The sequence below is a fragment of the Dipodomys spectabilis genome, unplaced genomic scaffold (genome assembly GCF_019054845.1).
Source record: "Dipodomys spectabilis isolate Male_0828 unplaced genomic scaffold, ASM1905484v1 ptg000178l, whole genome shotgun sequence".
In the NCBI taxonomy this organism is placed as follows: Eukaryota; Metazoa; Chordata; class Mammalia; order Rodentia; family Heteromyidae; genus Dipodomys; species Dipodomys spectabilis.
Genome location: NW_024870855.1, coordinates 7,358,671 through 7,380,882, shown reverse-complemented (window position 1 = coordinate 7,380,882; position 22,212 = coordinate 7,358,671). Strand labels below are relative to the sequence as shown.

The window sequence follows — 22,212 nt, the reverse complement described above, 5'->3', positions numbered from 1 at the left end:
TGACCACAACCAGCTGTATTTCATAATTCGACTTTCTTTTAAGACTTTTGGCTGTGTGTGTGTGTGTGTGTGTGTGTGTGTGTGTGTGTGTGTGTGTGTGTGTGTGTGTGTGTGCATGTGTTCAGGTACTATGGTTTGAACTCATGGCCTCGTGATCTCACTTTTTTTTGCTCATGACTGGTGCCCTAGCATTTGAACCACACCTCCGCTTCCAGCTTTTTGCTGATTAAGTGTTTTATACTTGTCTGCCTGGGCTGGCCTTGAACCTTAATTCTCAGATCTCAGCTGCTTGAGTAGCTAGGATTAGAAATATGAGCTACGGGTATAGCCTGGCCATTTGTAACCTTTGTTGTAAAAGTTGAAATGTAAAAACTTGTGCAAAGGTGTGGAGATTAAATGTGGATTACTTTTAAGCCACATTACTTTTAAGACTTAAGACCAAATTCTTCTCCCAGCCTGCTCCTACTAAGGAACTTGTCAGTTGCCTTTACTTTTTTAAAAAAATATTTTTTATTGAGATTATGCGGTTACATAAATTTCACAAATTTCATAGTATTGTGCGGTAGTCACAGACACATTTTAACCTTCATAAGACACATTGTCATTATCATGGTCCATAAAGTTTGTGAATTATATAAGCTTTGACAATATAACTATTTCTTCCACATCAGGTGATATGTACATTTCTTTCCTTTTGCTTAGTGTTAGCTGTTCCCTCTTTCCATCTCATTCCCTCCCTCCCAGTGCTGCCCTTGAGTTGCTTAGTTATTTTCATTAATGTCCAGTATAGTTGATGGGCATCTCTGTTGTATTTTTCCCCATTTCTCTCTGATTCTGTGCCCTCCTCCTAGCTTTCCTCAGATGGACACAAACGCACACACACACACACACACACACACACACACACACATAAGGTCAAGAACATGGAGTCATTTAGAAATTATATGACAGAGCCAGGCTCCGGTGGCTCATGCCTGTAATTCTAGCTACTCAGAAGGCTGAGAGCTGAGGATCATGGTTCAAAGCCAGCCCGGGAGGGAAACTCTATGAAAGCCAGGGCGTGCGGGAAACTCTTATCTCCAATAAACCATCAGAAAACCGGAAGTGGTGCTGTAGCTCAAGTGGTAGAGCGCTGGCCTTGAGCTAAAGAGCTGAGGGACAGCACTCAGGCCCAGAGCTCAAGCCCCATGACTGACCAAAAAAAAAAAAATTATGTGACAAAATAAGCAGATGTCTTTTGTTTCTTAAGTCCTGTTTACTTTGTCATATCTCTTGCGTTTGGATTTAACATCTACGTATCAGGGAGACCATGTTGTTGCTTTTACTTTTAAGATTTTCTTTTGCAGGGAAGGCAGTGCTGGGGTTTGAACTCAGGGCCTGAGTATTCTCCCTTAGCTTTATCGATCACGGCCAAGCTCTACCACTTGAGCCATAGCTCTACTTCAGGATGTTTTGGTGGTTAATTAGAGATAAGAGTCTCACAGACTTTGCTGCCTGAGCTGGCTTCAACCGTGACTTTGAGATCTCAGCCTCTTGAGTGGCTAGGATCACAGCCTGTTTATAAATCTACAATATAAACCTTCCTTTTAAATATAAGGAGCAACATAAATTGTGGATATTATCTCAGTTTCTCTAACTTATGAATTCTGCAGGAGATAATTAATCAGCTGGTTTTGATGGTGTAGCGTTTTGTATGGAGGTTCAGGGAAGGAAGTGAATTGTGAGATGTTTTTCAGAGAATATTTCCTTTCATCCCCTTCTCTCCCCTCCGCTTCTCCTCTTCTTCTTATATGTGTGTGTGTGTGTGTGTGTGTGTGTGTGTCTGTGTGTGTGTCTGTGTCTGTCTATGTGTGTCAGTCCTGGGTCTTGATCTCAGGGCCTGGGGTTTATCCCTGAGATTTTTCACTCAAGGTTTCACTCAAGGAGTCATAGCTCCACTTCCTAGTGGAGATAGGAGCCTAGGCACTGAGGCTCAGCCAGCTCTGGCTGGCTCTGAACCGACATCCTCAGATCTCCACCTTCTTGAGTAGCTAGGATTATAGATGTGAGCCACCAGCACCAAGTTTTTCCTTCATCTTTCTTAAGTTAAAAGAATTATCTAGAGAACATTTCCTAGATATTCCTACTAAATTTCTATTCTGAAATGTCTTAAGTAGTTCAGAAGGGGACTTCATTTTGGAGTGAGTTTATTTTTCAAACTAAAGCATAGCCGTCAATCATTACAGACTTTCCTGGAATGGTGAGTTTCAAAGGAGGGTGGGAACAGAGAGGAAGCAGACGAGGTAAGCCAAGTCAATTAAAACCTTCCCTAGGGAATTGACTTTCCTGCTGATAATGCCTGCCATCTGAGTCCTAGGAACTTGGCCAGCTGAGATTTTCTTTTTTTTTTTTAAAAAAAAAAGAATTTATTTCATTGTAAAGATGCTGTACAGAGGGGTTACATTTACATGAGCAAGGTGCATTTCTTGTTGAACATTGTTGTTCTCCCACTATCCCTTTCCTTCCCCCTCCCCCCAAAGTTGTAAAGTTCATTTCCAACATAGTGACCTGTGACTATCATTGTTGCAATAGGTCATCTCTTGTATTTCTTTCAACATTTTGTCATTTCCCTTTCTTTCCCACAATCAGATAAATGCATGTACAAGATGGAGGATACCAGAATCAAAGACAGAGATTGCCAGGGATAAACCAATGGAAGAAGATAAATGAAGTAAAATAAGAAGAAAGAACTAGCTATAGTACACTGTCGACATCAAGGTTGACAACTTAAAAAAAAGACCCGTTGTTTCCATGTCTTGGAGTTCATTTCAATAGCATTTTGTATGGTCATATGTACATAGCTCTTGAGCTAATATGATTCTCTGTCAGGATTAACCTAGGCACATACTACTTATTACAGATGAGAGAAACCATAGAGCCTATGTTTCTTTGGGTATGGCTTACTTCACTTAATATGATTTTTTTCCCCTAGTCTTTCCATTTCCTTATGAAAGGGGTAATGTCATTCTTTCTGATAGAAGCATAAAATTCCATTGTGTAAATATACCACATTTTCTTGATCCATTAATCTATTGAGGGGCATCTGGGTTGGTTCCATATCTTAGCTAATGTAAATAAGGCTGCAATGGACATAGTTGTTCTGGTAGCTTTAGTGTGGCCTAGTTTGAGATCATTTGGATAAATGCCCAGGAGTGGGATTGCTGGATCACAGGGGAGTTCTATGTTTAGTCTTTTGAGGAACCTCCATACTGCCTTCCAAAGTGGTGAAACAACTTATATTCCTACAAACAGTGTAGTAGTGTTCCCTTTTGACCACATCCCCACCAGCACCTGTTATTATTTGTTTTCTTGATAATGGCTATTCTAACTGGGTTGAGGAGGAATCCCAATGTGGTTTTGATTTGCATGAAAACTTTAAAAACTTAAAAAAGGAAATTACAGAGATTTAAAGAAGTGGAAAATCTCCCACGTTCCTGGATTGGGAGAATTAACATAATGAAAATGGCAGTACTGCCCAAAACTATCTACAGACTTAATGCAATACCTATCAATATCCAAACAACATTCTTTAATGAAATAGAAGAAGCAATCCAAAAATTCATATGGAACAATAAAAGACCCTGAATAGCAAAAATAGTCCTTAGCAGGAAGAACAGTGCTGGAGGAATATCATGAGGATCAATGGAATAAAATTGAAGACTCAGACATGATCCCACAGACCTGTGGCCACCTAATCTTTGATAAGGGAGCCAAAATTATCAGATGGAAGAAAGATAGTCTCTTCAACAAATGGTGCTGACAGAATTGGCTACACACATGTAGAAAATTTTAGCTAGATCCTTATATATCACCCTGAACCCAAATCAACTCCAAATGGATCAAAGACATTAAGTTTGTAAAAGCAGAGATCCTGAAAATATTACAGGAAGGGATAGGGGATTTGCTAGGGCTCCTTGGCACAGGATGAAACTTCCTAAATAAAAATCCAGAAACACAACAAATCAAAGAAAGTCTGGATAAATGGGATTGCATTAAACTGTAGAGTTTCTGCATGGCAAAGGATATAACTAGCAAGATAAATAGAAAGCCCACAGATTGGGAGGAGATCTTCACTAACTAAGGAAGGCAAAGGTCTCATCTCAAAAATACACCTAGAGCTCAAAAAATTAACTCCCCCCACAACAAATCCCCAAAGAAACAACTACCCTATTAATAAGTGGGCTAAAGAGTTAAAAAGAGCCTTCTCTGGAGAGGAAATAAGAATAGCCAATAGACATATGAAGAAATGCTCAGCGTCATTGGCCATAAAACAAATGCAAACCGAAACCACATTGAGATTTTCTTACAAGACAGATAGTGAAGGCTACTTTGCTATTGTTGTCTGATGATTTTTATCATCTCCATGAAAATGTATCCAACCCAAGGTCTGGGAAGGTGGCTCAGTGGTAGAGTGCTTGCCTTGCATGCATGAGGCCCTGGGTTCGATTCCTCAGCACCACATAAACAGAAACAGAAGTGGTGCTGTGGCTCAAGCGGTAGAGCACTCGCCTTGAGCTGAAGAGCCAAGAGACAGCGCCCAGGCCCAGAGTTCAGGTCCATGACTGGCAAAAAAAAAAAAATGTATCCACCCAAATGATATATTTTTACTTTACAGGTATGTTTCCTGGTTTTATTTACATATTAAACAGATAATAATATAATGTTCCCAAGGATCAAAACGTTGAAAAGGCTGAGCACAGTAGCTCATGCCTATAATAGCTACTCAGGAGACAGAGATTGGAAGGATCATGGCTTGAGGCCAGCCAAGGCAAAAGAGTTGTTGACTTTCAGTCCTTAATATGAATCTGCTTGAGTTCAGGAAGAGATGAGGCATAAGTAATTTCATCAAGTACTATGTCTAAAATGTGTTCGAAGAGAAAGTAAGGCTTGGTTATAGGAAGGAACTAATGGATTTTTTTTATATAGCTGTTAAGTTTACCTAGAAATCTTCCAGGGAAATCTTACTGCTGCATCTACATTGATACAGCCATAGTTTTATTGTTCAAGGCTACTGGTTGGCAGATGTACATTTTATGTATATCAATGAAAGGAAGGGAAGGAGAGAGAGAGGAGGGAAGGAGGGATGAAGGAGGGAGAGAAGGAAGGAAGAAAGGAAAGAGGAAGGAAGAAGGGAAGAGACAAAGCAAAGAAAGAAGGGAGTCCAACTAGTTAAGCAATTATCAAAGGTCTCCATTTTTAGGCATTTAACAATAGATTGTAGTATATGCCAGGTGCTGGGGTCCATGCCTCTAATCCTAGCTACTTGAAGCTAGCCTGTGCAGGAAGATCCATGAGATTTTTATCTCCAATAAAAACCCACTCAGAAAAAGCCAGATGTGGTGCTGAAGTTCAAGTGGTAGACCACTAGCCTTGAGCAAAAGAAGCTCAGGGACAGTGTACGGGCCCTGAATTCAAGTTTTTTCGGGGAACAATATTAAAAAAAGATATGTTGAAAGAGTACTGGACTTAATTTGAAATGTAAATACATATGTGCTTATGCATGTACACACGCACACGTACACATACATACACAAAGAAATACAAGGGGAATGCATGTACAAGGGTCATTCCTGAAACATCTACCTATGGAGCCAAGCTATCTTGATAAGCTTCTGACTTGGCCACATATTTTGCCACTTGTGTTGTCAATAGTATTGGTGACTCAGGTAAAAAGAAGCTGAGAAAGAGGGAAACTTCCCAGTGCTTAAGCTACTGGTCATGTGCTATGTTATTGTTGGGGCTTTGGTGGCTGCTGGCTGGGGATTCCACTCCTTTATAGCTGTACAGTCATGTCCAGTTTGTGGTTAAAATATGCTCTGGCATCTCCTAAGGCTTTCTCCAGAGCTTGCAACTTATTCTTCTCATTTAATGGTGCCAATGTTAATACTCACACCGTCTGCAGTGAAGGTTACTCCATGACAGCCATGCAAAGATATCATCCATTGAAATTCTTCACAGACTTACAACCATTAAAATTTGGAGCCAACAGGCCGAAATTTTCTGAATAGAGACCCGGAAACACAACAAATCAAAGAAAGGTTGGACAAATGGGATTGCATGAAGTTGCAGAGCTTCTGCATGGCAAAGGACATAGCTAGCAAGATCAATAGAAAGCCCATGGATTGGGAGAAGATCTTCACTAGCCATACAACAGACAAGGGTCTCATCTCTAAAATATACTTGGAACTCAAAAAATTAAACCCTCAAAAAATTAAACAACAAATCCTCAAAGAAACAACTGCCCCATAAATAAGTGGGCGAAAGACTTGAAGAGAAACTTCTTTGAAGAAGAAACAAGGATGGCCAATAGACACATGAAGAAATGTTCAACATCCCTAGCCATAAAAGAAATGCAAATCAAAAAAACATTGAGATATTACCTCACTCCAGTTAGAACGGCAAAAATCAAGAACTCTAGCAACAACAGATACTGGAGGGGATGTGGACAGAAAGGAACCTTACTTCATTGTTGGTGGGAATGTAAACTTGTTCAACCACTTTGCAAAGCAGTATGGAGGTTCCTCAAAAGACTTCACATAGATCTCCCCTATGACCCAGCAATCCCACTTTTGGGCATTTACCCAAATGTTTACAAACAAGACCACACTAAAGCTACCAGCACAACTATGTTTATTGCAGCATTATTTACCATAGCTAAGATCTGGAACCAACTCAGATGCCCCTCAGTAGATGAATGGATCAAGAAAATGTGGTATATATACACAATGGAATTCTATGCCTCCATCAGAAAGAATGACATTGCCCCATTTGTTAGGAAATGGAAAAACTTGGAAAAAATTATATTAAGTGAAGTAAGCCAGGCCCAAAGAAACATAGGTCCCATGGTTTCCCTTATTTGCAATACCTAGTATATGTATGAGTCAAGCGGAAAAGGTCAGTAATATGATGTCAGGAAAATGAACCCTTAGATATGTATTTTAATGTTTTTTTCTTTCATGCATGTGTTTCTAACATATTTATAAGATTATCTCTTTGTTGCTTTGTATGTCCCTTCCCCCACAGTATAACCGCTGCTTTCACTATATTTGATGTCAGTATAACTTGTGGAGGAGATGGGGAAAAACCAGTTGTTTAAGGATACAGGTGGACCTGTTGCAACAATGAGAAGTACAAGTTGTCATGTCCAAAATGAGCTTTACAATGTCGGTGCAGGGGGGGGGGAAGGGGAAGGGGGGGAAGGAGAAGGATTGGGATGGGGGGAGGGGGGAGGCTGGGAAGGGAGGTGAAGGGTAAACAAAGGAGGAGGCTGCAATGCTTGGTAAGAAATGTACACATTATCCTGCCCATGTAATTGTAACCCCTCTGAACAGTATGTTCACAAATAAAATTAAATTAAAAAAAAAAAAGAAATGTACTCATCACCTTGCCTATGTAATTGTATCCCTCTGTACGGTATTTTCACAATAAAAAACAAAAGTGATAAAGAGGTGGGAAGGAAGGAGTCCTAAAAGGGCAGAGCAAATGGGCTGGGAAGGAAGAAGAGAGGAAGGATGCTGCGGCCGGTGGCATCTCAGCATCTTTGGGCTGTTCAGAATCCCATATGTGCTGGGCTGAGGAAGAAAATCACAGGAACCTTTATCAATGCCGACAGCACTATTTCATTATTCATAAAGACGGGTCCCAAAACCATAACTAGCTTTTGTTTTCAAGGAAGTTTATCCCCCAAGACATTTTTTTGTTAATTGAGTTTTTATGATAATTCTATGTATTATAGACGATTGAGCCAAACAAATTGCTCACATTTATCCTTTTGCTCAGTGAGTTTTAACTCTACTTTTCCCACCTAATGAAGTCATATTCAACCTAGATTTCCAGAAAGATTGTGGGGTAGGGCATGACCTTTCCCGACTTCTCAAGAATAAATTGTAAGGGGAAAAAAACCCCTCAGAATATTCTTTTGTAACCAAGAAAGTTTAGTTTAAATCTGAAATTTAGGGTGTGAGAGGTTTTTTTTTATTTCTGTAGAACGTAGCTCTATTAAATATGTTATTTATTGTGAAAATACTGTACAGTACATTTCTTATCAAGCATTGTTGCCTCCTCCTTTGTTATTCCCCTCCATCCCTTCCCTCCCTCCTCCATAACTACACTCCCCCTTTCCCCCGTCCACCCCCAGGCCTCCCCCCCACCCCCCGCCTAAATTGTAAAGTTTATTTTTCAACATAGTGTTTTGTACATCTCATTGTTGCAGTTGGTCAACCTGTATCCCTATTTAAACAATTTGTTTTTTCCCTTCCCCTCCCCAGATTATACCAATATCAAATACAGTGCAAACAGGGGTTATACTGTGGGGGAGGGACATTAAAAAAATCATGTGGTATCTTATAAATCCATTAGAAACAATAGCAATCTTGGGGTTCATTTCACTTAACATAAACTTATCTGACCTTTTCTGCTTTTATCAGACATATACATATAAGGGAAGCCTTGGGACCTATGTTTCTTTGGGTCTGGCTTACTTCACTTAATACAATTTTTTCCAAGTCTTTCCATTTCCTAACAAATGGGGCAATGCCATGCTCTTGTGAGGTTATCTGAGTGTGTGTGCATGGGTCTGTGCGTATGCATGTATGTACGTGTGTGCATGTGTGTATCCTGGTACACAAACATTAAGGTTTTCGTAACTCACTTCTGACGCTTGAAGGCAAGTGGTCTGTTCTTTACTATCTGGCTCAAAAATTTCCAAAGTTACAGAGCAAGAGGAATGAAACAGGCTGGGGCCTAAGTATCATTGGCTGTACCTGCAGCCCCTCTTCCCATGCTGAGCCTGCTAGTTGCAGGCTCACAGAATTAGCTCAGCTTTCCTTCATATGTCTGGAGTTAGTAGATGGTCTACCCACACTCATCATACCCACCCCGACTACCTCATGTCTTTCCTCTGTCCAGCTTTCCTGGACAGCTTCTCTATTCTGACTTTTCTATGTTCTGCCTGTGACTCTCCCAGTGGCCTTTATAAAAACTCTGTGTTGTGTCCTGAGAAGGCCTGCACCAGGCCAGGCACTGTGGATGTTGTGCACCAGCCTTGGCACAATGGACCTTCCTTAATCCTCATCACTGTGCTCCTATTCATGCAGCCGGACATCTCAAGTCCTCTGGCTGCCATATGATGGTGACTTCTCTGGGCTTCCTGGACTTCTTAACTCTTAGCCATGTTGATGGTTTCACAGTGTGCTTGGCTGTGGACTGTTTCCAGGGAAAGCCCCCCTCAGCAACTTGGAAACCCAGAGCTTTGTGCAGTGGGGGGCTATTGTCTGACAGCATGGGCTTGACATGACCATGTCGGGAAATGTAGGGCCAGGCTACAAGGTTGAGGGTGGCAGGTGGGGAGAGAGAATGAGAGAGAGCAGGCCAATCAGTCCAGTGGTTTGGAATCTTACCGGCTGGCGTGTTTCTCTCATGAGTCTCCTTTGTGCTTTTTACCTGAAAGAATCAAATTTTAATGATGAGCTGTTGGGTTCTCGTGAATTATTTGTAATCCAGATTTCCCTCAGTCTGTAGATGTGGGCTTACGTTTCTAAAACCTTCGTGTGTGTGTGTGTGTGTGTGTGTGTGTGTGTGTGTGTGTGTGTGTGTGTACACTAATGAGGCCTATATTGTGAGCGAGTCTCTGAAGACTTTTTGCACCTAAGAAAAAGAGCTGTGTCAGTGTAGAGGCACCCCTGCACCCAAGAGCTGTGACCTTGTTGTTAATGCTGGCTGTCACCTGGCTAGGAATGGAGTTCAACCCCACCGGGGAGCCAGGCGCTTGTTCTTCCTGTATGATGGTATCACTGTCAAGGCCTGGCCCCAGTAGGCTCTTGCTCCCCACCACTTCCCACCTCCCTGTCTTAGGTTGGATTTGATCATCCATCTTGTCTGTTTTCATCTAGACTATAGAGATTTTTATTGAGTCGAATGGAGGGACCAGGGCTGGAACCAGAAGACACCTTAAGGTTACTTGGTGTGGTCTTTGGGGTCCGGGTCTGTGTGGGGTCACAGTCAGAAGCATTCAGAGCCTCACGGTATAAATGTGAGAGGCAGCTGGGGTTAGAGAGGCCTGAGTTGGGTCCACTGAGAGAGCACAGGAGCTCCATAAAACCTGGCTCCCAGCCCAGGTCTTCAGTGGACACAGGTTCTTAACATCACTCGCACTGGGCTGCTATAGGTTCAAAGCTGTGGCTTCCCTCATGCAGCACTGGGGACCCTGTGCCAAACCCCAAATGCTATGGAAGAAATTACTCTCTCCAATAGTTGTTCAAGCTGGAGAACCACCGGTGTAGGAAAGCACAGATCCACTGCAGCTGAGCTTAGACAATCATCTCTTGGCAGGTTTTTCAGAATTTTCCACTTTGAAGTTGCTTAGCTCCCAGCTGCAGAGTTTCACATGGGACTTCTTTGGGGTCCAGCCTGCAATTGAGGATTTGGAAGAGCTCACCAGAGATTGTTCAGTGTGGAAAGCATGTGCAAGCACCAGCATGCTCCTGGTGTATATGAGTGTGTGTGTGTGTGTGTGTGTGTGTGTGTGTGTGTGTGTGTTTCTGTGTCTGTGTTTTGGACCTCATATGTAACTCTCCTGCCTCTTGGAGATGGTGGCTTTAAACTGCCAGACTGCAGAGAGAAAGGCTTTTTCCTAGTCAAAATGTGTATTCACTCTGTGATTTGTGCTAAAGATTGCTTTAATACCCTATTTGTTGAGCCAAATGTAGGCACTCACATAGCACAAATACGAACTCCTAAATCCTAGAAGGCTTTCCTGCCATATGCCATCTGGCAGGCATTATCGTAATCATCTCTTTGTTACCCATATGAACGAAGGACTAGTGTGGCATTGGTAATTGAGCACCAGCCCCTTTAAACATCCTGTGAGCTACTGCCAGCTCTGCTTCCCCAACCAAGAACCAAGCAGCCCTCTAAAGCACCAAGTACCAGCAGATTTCAGCTTCCTATGGAGGTGCTACTGTGGATAACCATAGCTAGAAATGTGAACCACAGAGCAAGGGAGAGGATGCTGAATTGTATTTCCCATTTCTGAACGAAGAAATCGGTTTCATGCATGAGAGGTCTGAACCCAAAGCAGATGAAGGACAAGGGATTCAGTTGTTGAACCTGAGAGTCAAATATGTTGTAAGGGACACTATATGAGATCCAGGAAGTGGTAAATCCAGGTTCTAGAGGCTCTTCTGTCATGACCTGCGTTAATGGACATGAGTCAGGCATTCTCCCTTCCAGTGAGTCTCAACATGTGGCCCCACCATTACCCTTTACTCCACCTGAAAAATGGTTAGACATTCAGATTCTCTTTGCTTTTCTCTTCCCTTCTTTTTCTTTTTCTTTTCTTCTCCCCATCCCCCCGTTCTTCGCTACCTCCCTCTGTCCCTTCCTCCCTTCTTCCCTCCCTCCTTTCTTTTGTTGGCAATACTTAAGTTTGAATTCAGGCCTTAAACTTGCTAGGCAGGTGCTCTATCATTTGAGCCCTTTTTGCTTTTTAATCATGTTTCAAATAAGTTTTTCAAATAAGTTTTTGCCTGGGCCTACTATACCACTCTTGTAGCTGTGATGACAAGTGCATACCATGGTACCCGACTTGTTAGTTGAGATAGAGTCTTCTAACCTTTTGCCCTGGCTGTTCCTGAATGATGCGTGACCCTCTCATGATTGTGTGCAGAGTATCTGGGGTTAGAGACATATACCACCACTCCCATCCAGAGCAGCTAAGATGACAGGCACCTTTAAAGATACAAATTCTTGATCTCACTTCAGGCTTAAATAAACTAGACATTCTGGAAGCAGTTCCAGCAATTGCTGTGTTAGCGAGTCCCCCAGGAGGAGATCAGATGTGTGCTCAAATTTGAGCCCTACTATTTTCCATCAGAGGCTTGTTCTTATCATCTATAAAACAAAGGGCTGGCCTAGATTCTATTTATGGAACACCTCCATCTTCCAATGGCCGAGGAGTTAGGGCCCAGAATAGGTTCAGAGATTTTTCTATCTTAGAGCTTATAACTTTCCCCTTGGATGGATGGTTGGAGTAAGTCAGTCTTGGATGATGGTTGGAATAAGTCAGCCAGAAAGCTGGCATGTAGGTGACAGAAGAGATCCCGATGCATAGGACTCACACACCGAACGACTTCAGATGCTGGCTGGAACACAATCCATGGTCTCCCCAGTGTCCGATCCCCATCTTCCACTCCCACAGCCTCCCTCCGGTGCCCTGGAATGGGACATAGCTATTCCCCTTCCCCAGTGAGCTGTCCATTCTGATTCACAGAGCCTGACATCCACAGGACCCAAGAATGGTGTCTTAGAAGGATGTACACAGGCTTTGCAGTAAAAGTAGGGGGACATTTTAAGCCATTTATCAAAGCTCTTGCAGCTTCCATTCCAAGACAGGTGGAAAAAATAGCATGGATGCAGAAAGGAAAATAAATCTGTACCCAGAGCAGCTCATAAATAAGGAAGGAGTGGCAGAGCCTTGGGTGGGTCCCAGAGCATTTTGTCACTGTACAGAAGCTTCCAGATACTTCAGCCTGTAATCCTTTTTTCTTAACTGCAATTGTAAATAACGACAAAAGACCCACAAACAACAGCAACAACAACAGCCAAGAAAAATAACCAAAATACTAATTTGAAGGAGAGAGGAGGGGCTGGAAGAATGAGAGCTGGAATCAGAAAGAGACGGAACATAGCTCATTCCCAACTAGAAAAGTTTAGTTTAGTTTTATATAAAAATGCACTGCTGTTTCATAATCTACATCAAAGGCAATTTTCAAATTGGCTTTTGTGTGGCAAGAGCCTATTTGCTGGAGACAGTTAGGACATGGTTCATTGCAAATGTGAAGGACTTTGGTCTGGTGTCTGGTGTTTGTGGCGGGGTGGGGGGGGTGGGGGGGGAGGGGGCAGCAGAGAAATTACAGCTTTGATTAGAACAGATCTAGGCTTACTCTGCATGACACAATGCTGTTGACTGAGCAGCTCAAACTGAGCTAGAACTTGAGTCTGATGTTTGTTTGAAATTTGCTGGGAATTCCAACTGGTCAATCAGATGCTACAAAATTCTGCTTCAAAATCTGCACTCTGAGTTTACCCTCTGATTATGATTCCTGCTGGTTTTATACACATTAAGCAGCTTTGAAATTTTGAATGAGCTACAGGAACTCCAAATGGCTCAGTTTTCTGTCTTTCTTTCTTCTTTCTTTCTATCTTTCTTTCTTTCTTTCTTTTTTTTGGTCGGTCGTGGGACTTGAACTCTGGGCTTGGGCGCTGTCCCTCAGCTCTTCAGCTCAAGGCAAGCACTCTTATCACTTGAGCCACAGCACAACTTCCGGTTTTCTAGTGGTTTTTTGGAGATAAGAGTCTCATGGACTTTCATGCCTGGGCTGGCTTTGTCAGATCTCAGCCTCCTCAGTAGCTAGGATTACAGGCATGAGCCACCGGTGCCTGGCTGGCTCAGTTTTCTTGTTGGGAAAGGAAGAGAAAGTTCATGTTGATCCTGGGAGCATTTGATGAGGCCTAAGGGTTCGAATATGCAAGACACTTTACATAATACCTGCCACATCATAGACACAATTTTAGTAGCTCCACTTACTAACTTGAGGATGAGGACCTTACACATCAATTAAAGGGGGCCTTCTGCATCTGTGGGTTTCTCACCCACAGATTCAACCAGCTAGGGATTGAAAAGTATTTGAAAGGAATTCCATCTGGACTGAAAGTGTACAGGTTCTTTGCTTGCCATCATTCATTCCTTCAACTGTACAGTATAACAGCTACCTACACAGCACTCATGTTATATTGGACATCCATTGGGAATCGAGCAAAGGTGTAGAGAACATGGTGGAATTGAAACCCTTGCTACAACTTCTTAAAGATAATTAAGAATAATGAATAAGTAAAGTATGTGGAGGATGTGTGCAGATGCTTTGCTATTATAGAGAAGGCACTTGAGCATCATGAGATTTTGATAACGCATGCAGGATCCTGGATCCATTTCTCCACAGATCCTAAGGCACTGCACTATGGTTTTCTTTTTCCTCCTTTTCAAAATTGTTACCATAAAGCTGATGGACAGATGAGTTACGGTTACATGGGTCAGGTGATGAGTACATTTCTTTTGGGACATTGTCACCCCTTCCTTTGCTCTTTCCCAGTTTTTCCCTTCCATCCCCATCCACAGGTTGTATAGTTCATTTTTAACATAGTGTCTAGTGAGTACCACTGCCCCATTTGTTCACCTTTTGTCCTTCTATTTCTGTACTCTCCACTTACCCTCCCAAATGAAGAAACAAGACAAAAAGAAAAGAAAACAAAAAAGCAACAAAATACCTCTTGTTTCATTTTCTAGAGGTCACATCGATAAATATGATTTTATATGATCAGATATACATAGGCATTGTGCCTTTGAGTTCCTCTCCCCTAAGAATATCCTCCTTTGCTCTTGCTGTATGTGAATGTTTACAGTCCTGTAGCTATGTTGGTTTTTAACTGGAAGGATCTGTGGAGAACAGTTGTAACTTCTTTGATCACCCAGGTGCCCAAGGATGGGTGTGATTGATGCAAGGTGTCTTCACTGGGATTGTAAATGCTAAACTCAAACAAGTTTGATGGTGCCTGAGCCATGGGGATTTTACATGGTCATCTTCATCTACCTAGTGTTTAAGAGAGTTGTTGGAATTAGATTCAGAGAAATTAATTTTTCTCCCCTTATTTCCGTGTGTATTTATTTTGGGATTACATTGATAAATCGATAGTAGCAGTAGGTCTGAAATAAATGTCACGGTTTTCTCTTTTATGTCTGACGCCCTTTCCTTTACTGGCTGGCCTGTGCTTCAGGATGGCTCGTATTGATTAGCTGATGTCAAATAAACTTTTGTTGGTCTATGAAAGTCCAATGTTGGCAGTGCCAAAATAAAATAAATGCATCTGGCTTGTCATACTGGTAGGAAGGGAAAACGTAGGAACAGGAGATGGATGGTTGAAATGCATTGTCTACAGAAGTCCTGTGTACTTGTTCACAGACAAGTAGGGAGGGCCGGGAGCTGGTGAACTTGGTTTCCTCGTCAGTCATGTGGATACCACAAGAGGACCAGGTGGCTGCGTTATTCTGACACTTCACACATGTCAGGTTCTCTGCAGTGGAAGCCCTCAGAAAGGCAACTTTTCTTTTTCTTTTTTTTTTTTTTGGTCCGGTCGTGGGGCCTGAACTCTGGGCCTGGGTGCTGTCCCTCAGCTCTTCAGCTCCAGGCTAGCGTTCTACCACTTGAGCCACAGAGCCACTTCCGGCTTTTTTCTTTTTGCTTATATGGTGCTGGGGAACTGAACCCAGGGCCTCAGACATGCAAGGCAAGCGCTCTACCACTGAGCCACCTTCCCAGCCCAGAAAGGCAACTTTTCTATGTCACTTAGGTTGATGAAAATCTCATGCCTCCAAGATCCAGTGTGTATACAATGGGAGAAATTCCACTAAACTCTACAAAATCACTCTGCCTAGGAGATCATTTAAGTACAAATGGCTCTTGTGGTGAATTCTCTGGTTGTCCATTTCCAATCATGGATATTGTTTCCCCTGTTACCGCTATAGTATAGGAGTTGGTCCTTCACCACAGTGAATGAGGCATGTCACACCTAGCTGAACCATACTGTGTGACACACTGTATGTGACACACCATATGATTTATGCGCTCTCTCTCTCTCTCCCTCTCTCTCTCTCTCTCTCTCACACACACACACACACACACACACATTGGTCATAGTATTTGAGTATTCTAAAAACTTTCCAACATTTTAATAAATGATTGAGGAGGAAATGTTAAAATGTAACATATTGGACTCAGTACTTTGGTGCTGTTTGGATGTGGTGAACTTGTGTGGTTTTAAAGCAGGAGCTGTGGCCTGGAGCTGTCATTTATCAGCTCATAAGCAAGTTTTCAAATCAGCTTTAGGAAAATAGTTTAGATGTACACTTTAATAATATAGCAAAGTGTGGGTGGTTTGAACCTTACATAAGAAGGCCTTCCTGTACACAAATAAGAAAAAAAAATGCTGTTAGACTAGAATTTATCCCAGCATAAAAGAAAAGGAGGTGGGGAGGGAGGAAAGGAGTGAGAAGAACTCAAAGTGATTATTAAAAATGTAATAAAGAGTCAAAATGAAAATATGCAACTTTTCAAGATTGTGAGGTGAAAGCAGTAGTCATTAATAATCGTTGAACAGTTTAAAAATATTTTTACACTGACAGATATCATGTGTGATATTCTCATGTATAGTATATGTTGAAATAAATAAACATTGTGGAATAGTTAAATCTACTTAATTAACACATGCTTAATCACACATAGCTATTATTTTTGTAGTGAAATTCGATACCTCCCCACCCCCAGCTCCTATTCAGCATAGAGCTAGAATTACAAGTCAGAGCAATTAGACAAAAGAAAGAAATGACAGTCATATATACAGGAAAGAAGGAAGTCAAGTTATTTGTAGATGATGCACTTTTATGTACAGAAAAATCCTAATGATGTCACCAAATAAATGGTGAGAACTACTAGATAAATTCAGCAAACTTAGATACAAGTCCAATATGATAAAGCACTGAAACAAGGACACAGGATGACCCATTGCAACCATGATAACCACAATACAGTATATTGGAAATGAACTTTACAACTTTGGGGGGAGGGGAGGAGTGAGGGAGTTGGGAGAGGGAAGGGATAGTGGGAGAACAACAAGGGAGAGGGTAACAATGCTCGACAAGAAATGTACTCATTGCCTTACTCATATCAGTGTAACCCCTCTGTACAGCATCTGTACACGAAAATAAAATTGGAAAAATGTGTAGCATCTCTACCTACAGTCCTCAACAACAAATTGCCTTTGACTCTGTGCAACACTGAGAATTGAACCAGTGCCTTGGGCATGCTAGGCACGCTCTTCTACCACTAGGCTACATCCTCAGCCTTTGTTCTGCTGGCACAGGTTGTCATGATATGGAGCTCCCCATCCGTCTGCCTCAGTCTCCCACATGCTGGGCTTACAGGAATATACCACAGCACCCCACTTGGATGTTCTTTTCATGTGTTCAACAGGAAAAAAAACCAAAATGGAAAACATGACTTCCTCTCAATCATTCACTGTTCAGATCTGCATTTTCAGTCCAGTGTTTGGTGTGACTGGTTTTGATGTGTCCAGGCAGAGAGCTGTTTTTTGCCCGAAGAGCTATCATAGTGTTCATTGATCAATTAATGTCATACATACACAAATATTTGTCTGAGCCAGGCCTGCTCTTTGGTTAGGCACATTGGTAACATTGGGCCATATGTGGAGTCCATCATGCCAGACACAATCCTCAGAAACATGCTAGTGTCAGCAGACTACACAGGTCAGACATGAGCCCAGCGCCTGTAGAGGCCTGGGGACTGTGTCTCCAAGACAGTTTACAAAGCCGATGGATAGGCGTGGCCAGACCGACCTTCATGCATAAGCCGATGGGTCAGATCCGGGAGTAATGGCTCCCTTCAGTCAGCTCCTGAAATGGATGCAGAGTCACTCCAGCCCAGATATTTCTCGCCCTGTGCCACTGGCTTCACTTCAATGCAACTGCCGGAGATTGAACTTGCGTGTTATTTTCTTTTCCTTGAAATGTGACGTGACTAAGGATGATCCTGTGTTTCGATCTTTAACTGGGTTTCCAGCCCTGGGTTATAAAAAGTGATTTAGCTGAGCCCATAGAGCTTGAAGAAGTTCCTCCGCCCATCCCAATAGGTTGACATAGTTGGTCATTGGGAACTTAACCTTCAGTCTTGAGGTAGGCAAGGTGCACCTCCACTGTCTTTCCCCCTGCTGTGATTGGCAAAGTCTGCTGAAGAATTAACCTCACCTAGTACTTGATTTTTATTGCAGAATCATGTCAACCCTGCCATGGACTTCACCCAGACTCCTCCTGGGATGCTGGCTCTTGACAACATGCTGTACTTCGCCAAACATCACCAAGATGCGTATATTCGGGTAAGCAAGATTAGAATTCTAATCTCACACCTACAGGTACAGAGGTATTTGCTTTAGATGTGCAACTCCAGAGTTTTTGCCCCCATCCAACTAAAAAAAATTTAAATTTACCATAATTGTTCTGGTAGTATGTAATAGGGATTTTTTTTAACTTTTGGATTTCTCCCTTCAGTGATGTTTAGAAAATTTTGTTAATATCAGGAAAATCTTTTCGATAGATTGCTATTGAGTTATGAAGAAAAAGGACATTTTAAATAACCAGGAAAAGAAACGAAGTGTTTACCAAAAATGTGCACAACCTTGGATTTCATGGAGAGCTCTTTAGACATATTAAAGTTAGAAAGAAGGCTCCAGTTCTTTCTAGCATGATGTATTCTTCTATGTCTCGTGCTAAAAATGCAACCAAGTAAATAAAAAGCAAGAGGAAAATGGGAGAGGTGGGACGAGAGAAACTTCCCATATTTCCTAGCAGAGTAGTCACGCTCACTGACCAAGTTGTCTTAGCGGTGTGGGGCAGGAGAAAGGGGAGGCCATTGCTGCTCCTGTGAAATAGCAGATCCTTCCTATGGACTGGGTGGCCCCCTGTGGGGAGGGCAAAGCCTGAGTGTGGAGCCTCGGGTGCCAGTGACATAGAAGGCTTGTCCAGCAGGTGGCACAGCTGGGAGCCTGAGATTCATGATGCTGCCTCTTCTCTGCCTTCTGGGAGAAGAGCCAGAATGCAGAATGGATCCAAGGGAGATCCGGGAGGGGGATACACAGATGGAACAAGGGCACTGCCTCATGGACGAGCTACCCTCATAATTATGTAGAAATGTAGGAAGCATTTGATGAATGCATTGCCCCCAAATTAGAATCTGAGCTCAAAATCAGATTTGATCATTCCAGCATGAACTCCGACATTGTCTCCTGCTCGGTTCTTTGTGGAACTGGCTTCCTAGAGATCAAAGTTTAAGACTTGAACTGTCCCTGACTCATTGCCTCAACCTGGGCAATTCCTCTTGTCTGGAATATTGGGAGACTTGAAGGCTTGAAGCTAGGACCACATTTCCCCAGTGGCATGTTTGAAACTTGGTGGGCATTATTTTTGGTGGGGGGGGGTACCATGTCTAGCAGGGAATTAATGGTTACAATCTGTAATACAGGGGATCACCCTGCAATGTGTGTGTGTGTGTGTGTGTGTGTGTGTGTGTGTGTGTGTGTATCTACCTAAGTAGACAGGTAAACTGACTATATTTTCTCTCTCCCTCCCAGCTTATTCCATTCTACAAGTTATCATTGTGTGTAGCTGAATTGTGTGCTATTGCCAGTAGCATGTCTAATTTTACTAGCAAAATTGAAGTTCAAACCTACAAGGGACTTGCTGTGGTGAGGCTACAGTTAGCCGCATGGTAAGGCAAGGTCCCCCTGTCCATGTGTTCTCCCATGCACCTGGGTCCTGCCTGTTCTCAGATATTCTCTTCTTCCTAGTCCTCACAGCACCTGTGATTGCCCACAGCTGGCCCAATGGAAGAAGGGCAGTTTGGCTTTCCTGCGTTTAGTGGCATCTCTCGCCTGACCTGGCTGGTATCCCTGTTGGGTGAGCTTTCTCTGGTGTCTGCCACTTTGGAAGAGCAAGAAGAGGAGCAGTATATGCAAATGACTGTGCACCTAGAGACCAAGGACAGATGGTAACTCCTGAGAAACCTGATGAAAAGGAGACTTCCGGCTGTGTCCATTGTATACAAGGGTGACAACAGAGAAAACCCCAAGGGACACAGCCAGTTGTCCCAGTGCAGCAGAGCTGACAGCTTGCAAAGACTAGAAATTAGTCCCACTTGTGTTGCCTCCATTGTCCAGTAAGTGAATAGTTGCTTACAGAATTGAAGCATGTTGCTGAAGTCTTTACTGTATACTTCTTTATTTGCATACTCAATTTAGAGATTGGCCTCTCACTGCATTTACCAGGAGGATCCTGATGTAGTTGGCTCAAGTGATCCTCATGCCTCAGCCTCCCCAGTAACTGGGACTCTGGGCCTGCACCCCTGCTCCCAGCTCCCTTCATGTAGCTTTACGGATGAGGAAATGGAGGTGTGAGAAATATCTTGCCATTCTGCAATGCCTCATATCTGAAGGCATGATAAACATTCTGAGATAGATCAGACTGTTTATATTACCTAAAGTTTATTTGCATCCAATGACTCTTAGCTATCCTAGCCTGTGAATGCAGTCCTGGCTTCTGATGGTGCCAGGGAAGTGAGTGTTGTGCCTAGGTTGCAGGACCCCCACCAAGAAGACCACCGAGAGTCAACTTTACAGCTGTTTTGAGGTTTTATTTAGGCGGGCTGCAGCTCGGGCCTCATCCTACACTCTGACACAGCGGAGCCTAGGAGGAGAGCCCCAAGTTAAGGATTTGCAGGTCTTATAAAGGCATACAACCAGGTGGGTTAGCACCATGTATTGCTCTGCTCTGAAACGAGCAACAAATGCTCACTGCCTCAAGTACTTTAACCCTTCAGTGAGCATTCGCATGTTTCCAGTTATTTTCTCCCTCCCTCCCAGCTTATCCCATTCTACAAGTTAGAACGAGACACTTCAGCTCAAACATGGCATCTGTCTGGAGCTTCTCACCACACACTAAGAGCTACCGATAACTGTTGTCTTAGGACAGAATTCCTTAAGTTACCTTCAGACAGTGTAGTTGAGTGAATGAGAACACAGGGTGATCATGAAAGTTGCCCATCAAATGCCTAGAAAAGCTGGGGTCATCCTCCAATCCCTGCTGTACAAATGCAGTAGGAGGCAATGTCACAGGAGCACCATGGCCTGACCTTTAAAAAACAAGTAATTGATTTTATTTTATTGTAAAGATGCTGCACAGAGGGGTTACAGTTACATGAGTAAGGTAATGAGTACATTTCTTGTTGAGCATTGTTACCCCCTCCCTTGTTGTTCTCCCACTATCCTTTTCCTCCTCCACCTCCCTCACTCCTCCCCCCACCCTGAAGTTTTAACATTCATTTCCAATATACTGTCTTGTGGGATCATTGTTGCAGTGGGTCCTCTGGTGTCCTTGTTTCAATATTTTGTTATTCCCCTTACCCTCCCCAAAGTAGAGAAATGTATGTACAAGATTCAGGGTACCAAAATCAACAGGGGAAGAACATAGAAAGGAAACCAAAAAATCACATTGTACTTTAAAATTACAACAAAGAAACATCACTTTTGCCCATATCTTGGGGTTCATTTCACTTAACACCATCTTATATGGTCATATGTAAATAGCTTGAGAGGTTTTCTGCTCACCTGATAAAATTATCCTAGCTATATAGTAATTATTGCAAGTGAGGGAAACCATGAGATGTCTTTTTCTTTGGATCTCACTTACTCCACTTAATATGATTTTTCCAGGTCTTTCCGTTTCCTAACAAATGGGGTGGTGACATTCTTTGTAAGCAAAGAATAAAATTCAATTTTATGTACATATATATGTGTGTGTGTGTGCGCACACGTGTGCGTGTGCGTGTGCGTGTGTGTGTGTGTGTGTACCACATTTCCTTAATCCATTGATCTACTGAGGGGCATCTGGGTTGGTTCCATATTTTAGGTATTATGAATAATGCTGCAATAAAGATAGTTGTGCTGGTAGCTTTACTATGGCCTTGTTTGTGATCACTTGGGTAAATGCCCAGAAGTGGGATCCTCATATATTACCCTGCCCCAGAATGGCCTGGCCTTTTCCAGTATTTTCTGACTCAGTCTTTGTACTGATTCACTGAAGGGGCAACTGAGACTCAGCAGGTAAGAGACTTCACAAGGAAGTGGTTAGACTTTCCTTGTCTATAACAAGTGACTGAGAGAAACTGTTTCAAGGAGGAAAGGTGTGTTTTGGCTGGCTTCCAGCCTCTTCAGTCCAGGCTCGGTTGTGATAGGCTTGTGGTGAGTCAGACATCATAGCATCAGGAGTGAGCAATGACAGAGGCTGCTTTCCTCATGCAGCCAAAGCAGGCTTCCAGTACAGGCAGGATGGCCAGACATGCCCCCAGTGGCCTATTGTACTAGGACGGAACTGCTAAGGTTTCAGTACCTCCCCCAGCTAGGTCCACAAGCAAAGGACCAAGTCTACATTTCCTACTCAATCACAAACTGATAGAAGCTCTGCAATTCACCTCAGTTGCCTTTCTTCAGCCCTCACGC

The 22,212-nt window shown here is 42.7% G+C and overlaps 1 protein-coding gene across 2 annotated transcripts in view; it reads left to right on the top strand.

Moving 5' to 3' along the window:
• Positions 1-20,596, top strand: part of LOC122120726 (engulfment and cell motility protein 1-like) — a 135,457-nt gene extending 114,861 nt beyond the window's left edge. Inside the window, exons 12-14 of one of the 2 annotated variants that reach the window (XM_042694951.1) lie at positions 17,935-18,039; positions 19,291-19,427; positions 19,507-20,428. The gene's annotated coding sequence lies outside the window, so the exon portion shown is untranslated. Of the gene's footprint in view, positions 1-17,934; positions 18,040-19,290; positions 19,428-19,506; positions 20,429-20,577 lie in introns of those variants that run through there. The other variant, XM_042694952.1, reaches the window with a different exon arrangement.
• Positions 20,597-22,212: the final 1,616 nt, after the last annotated feature.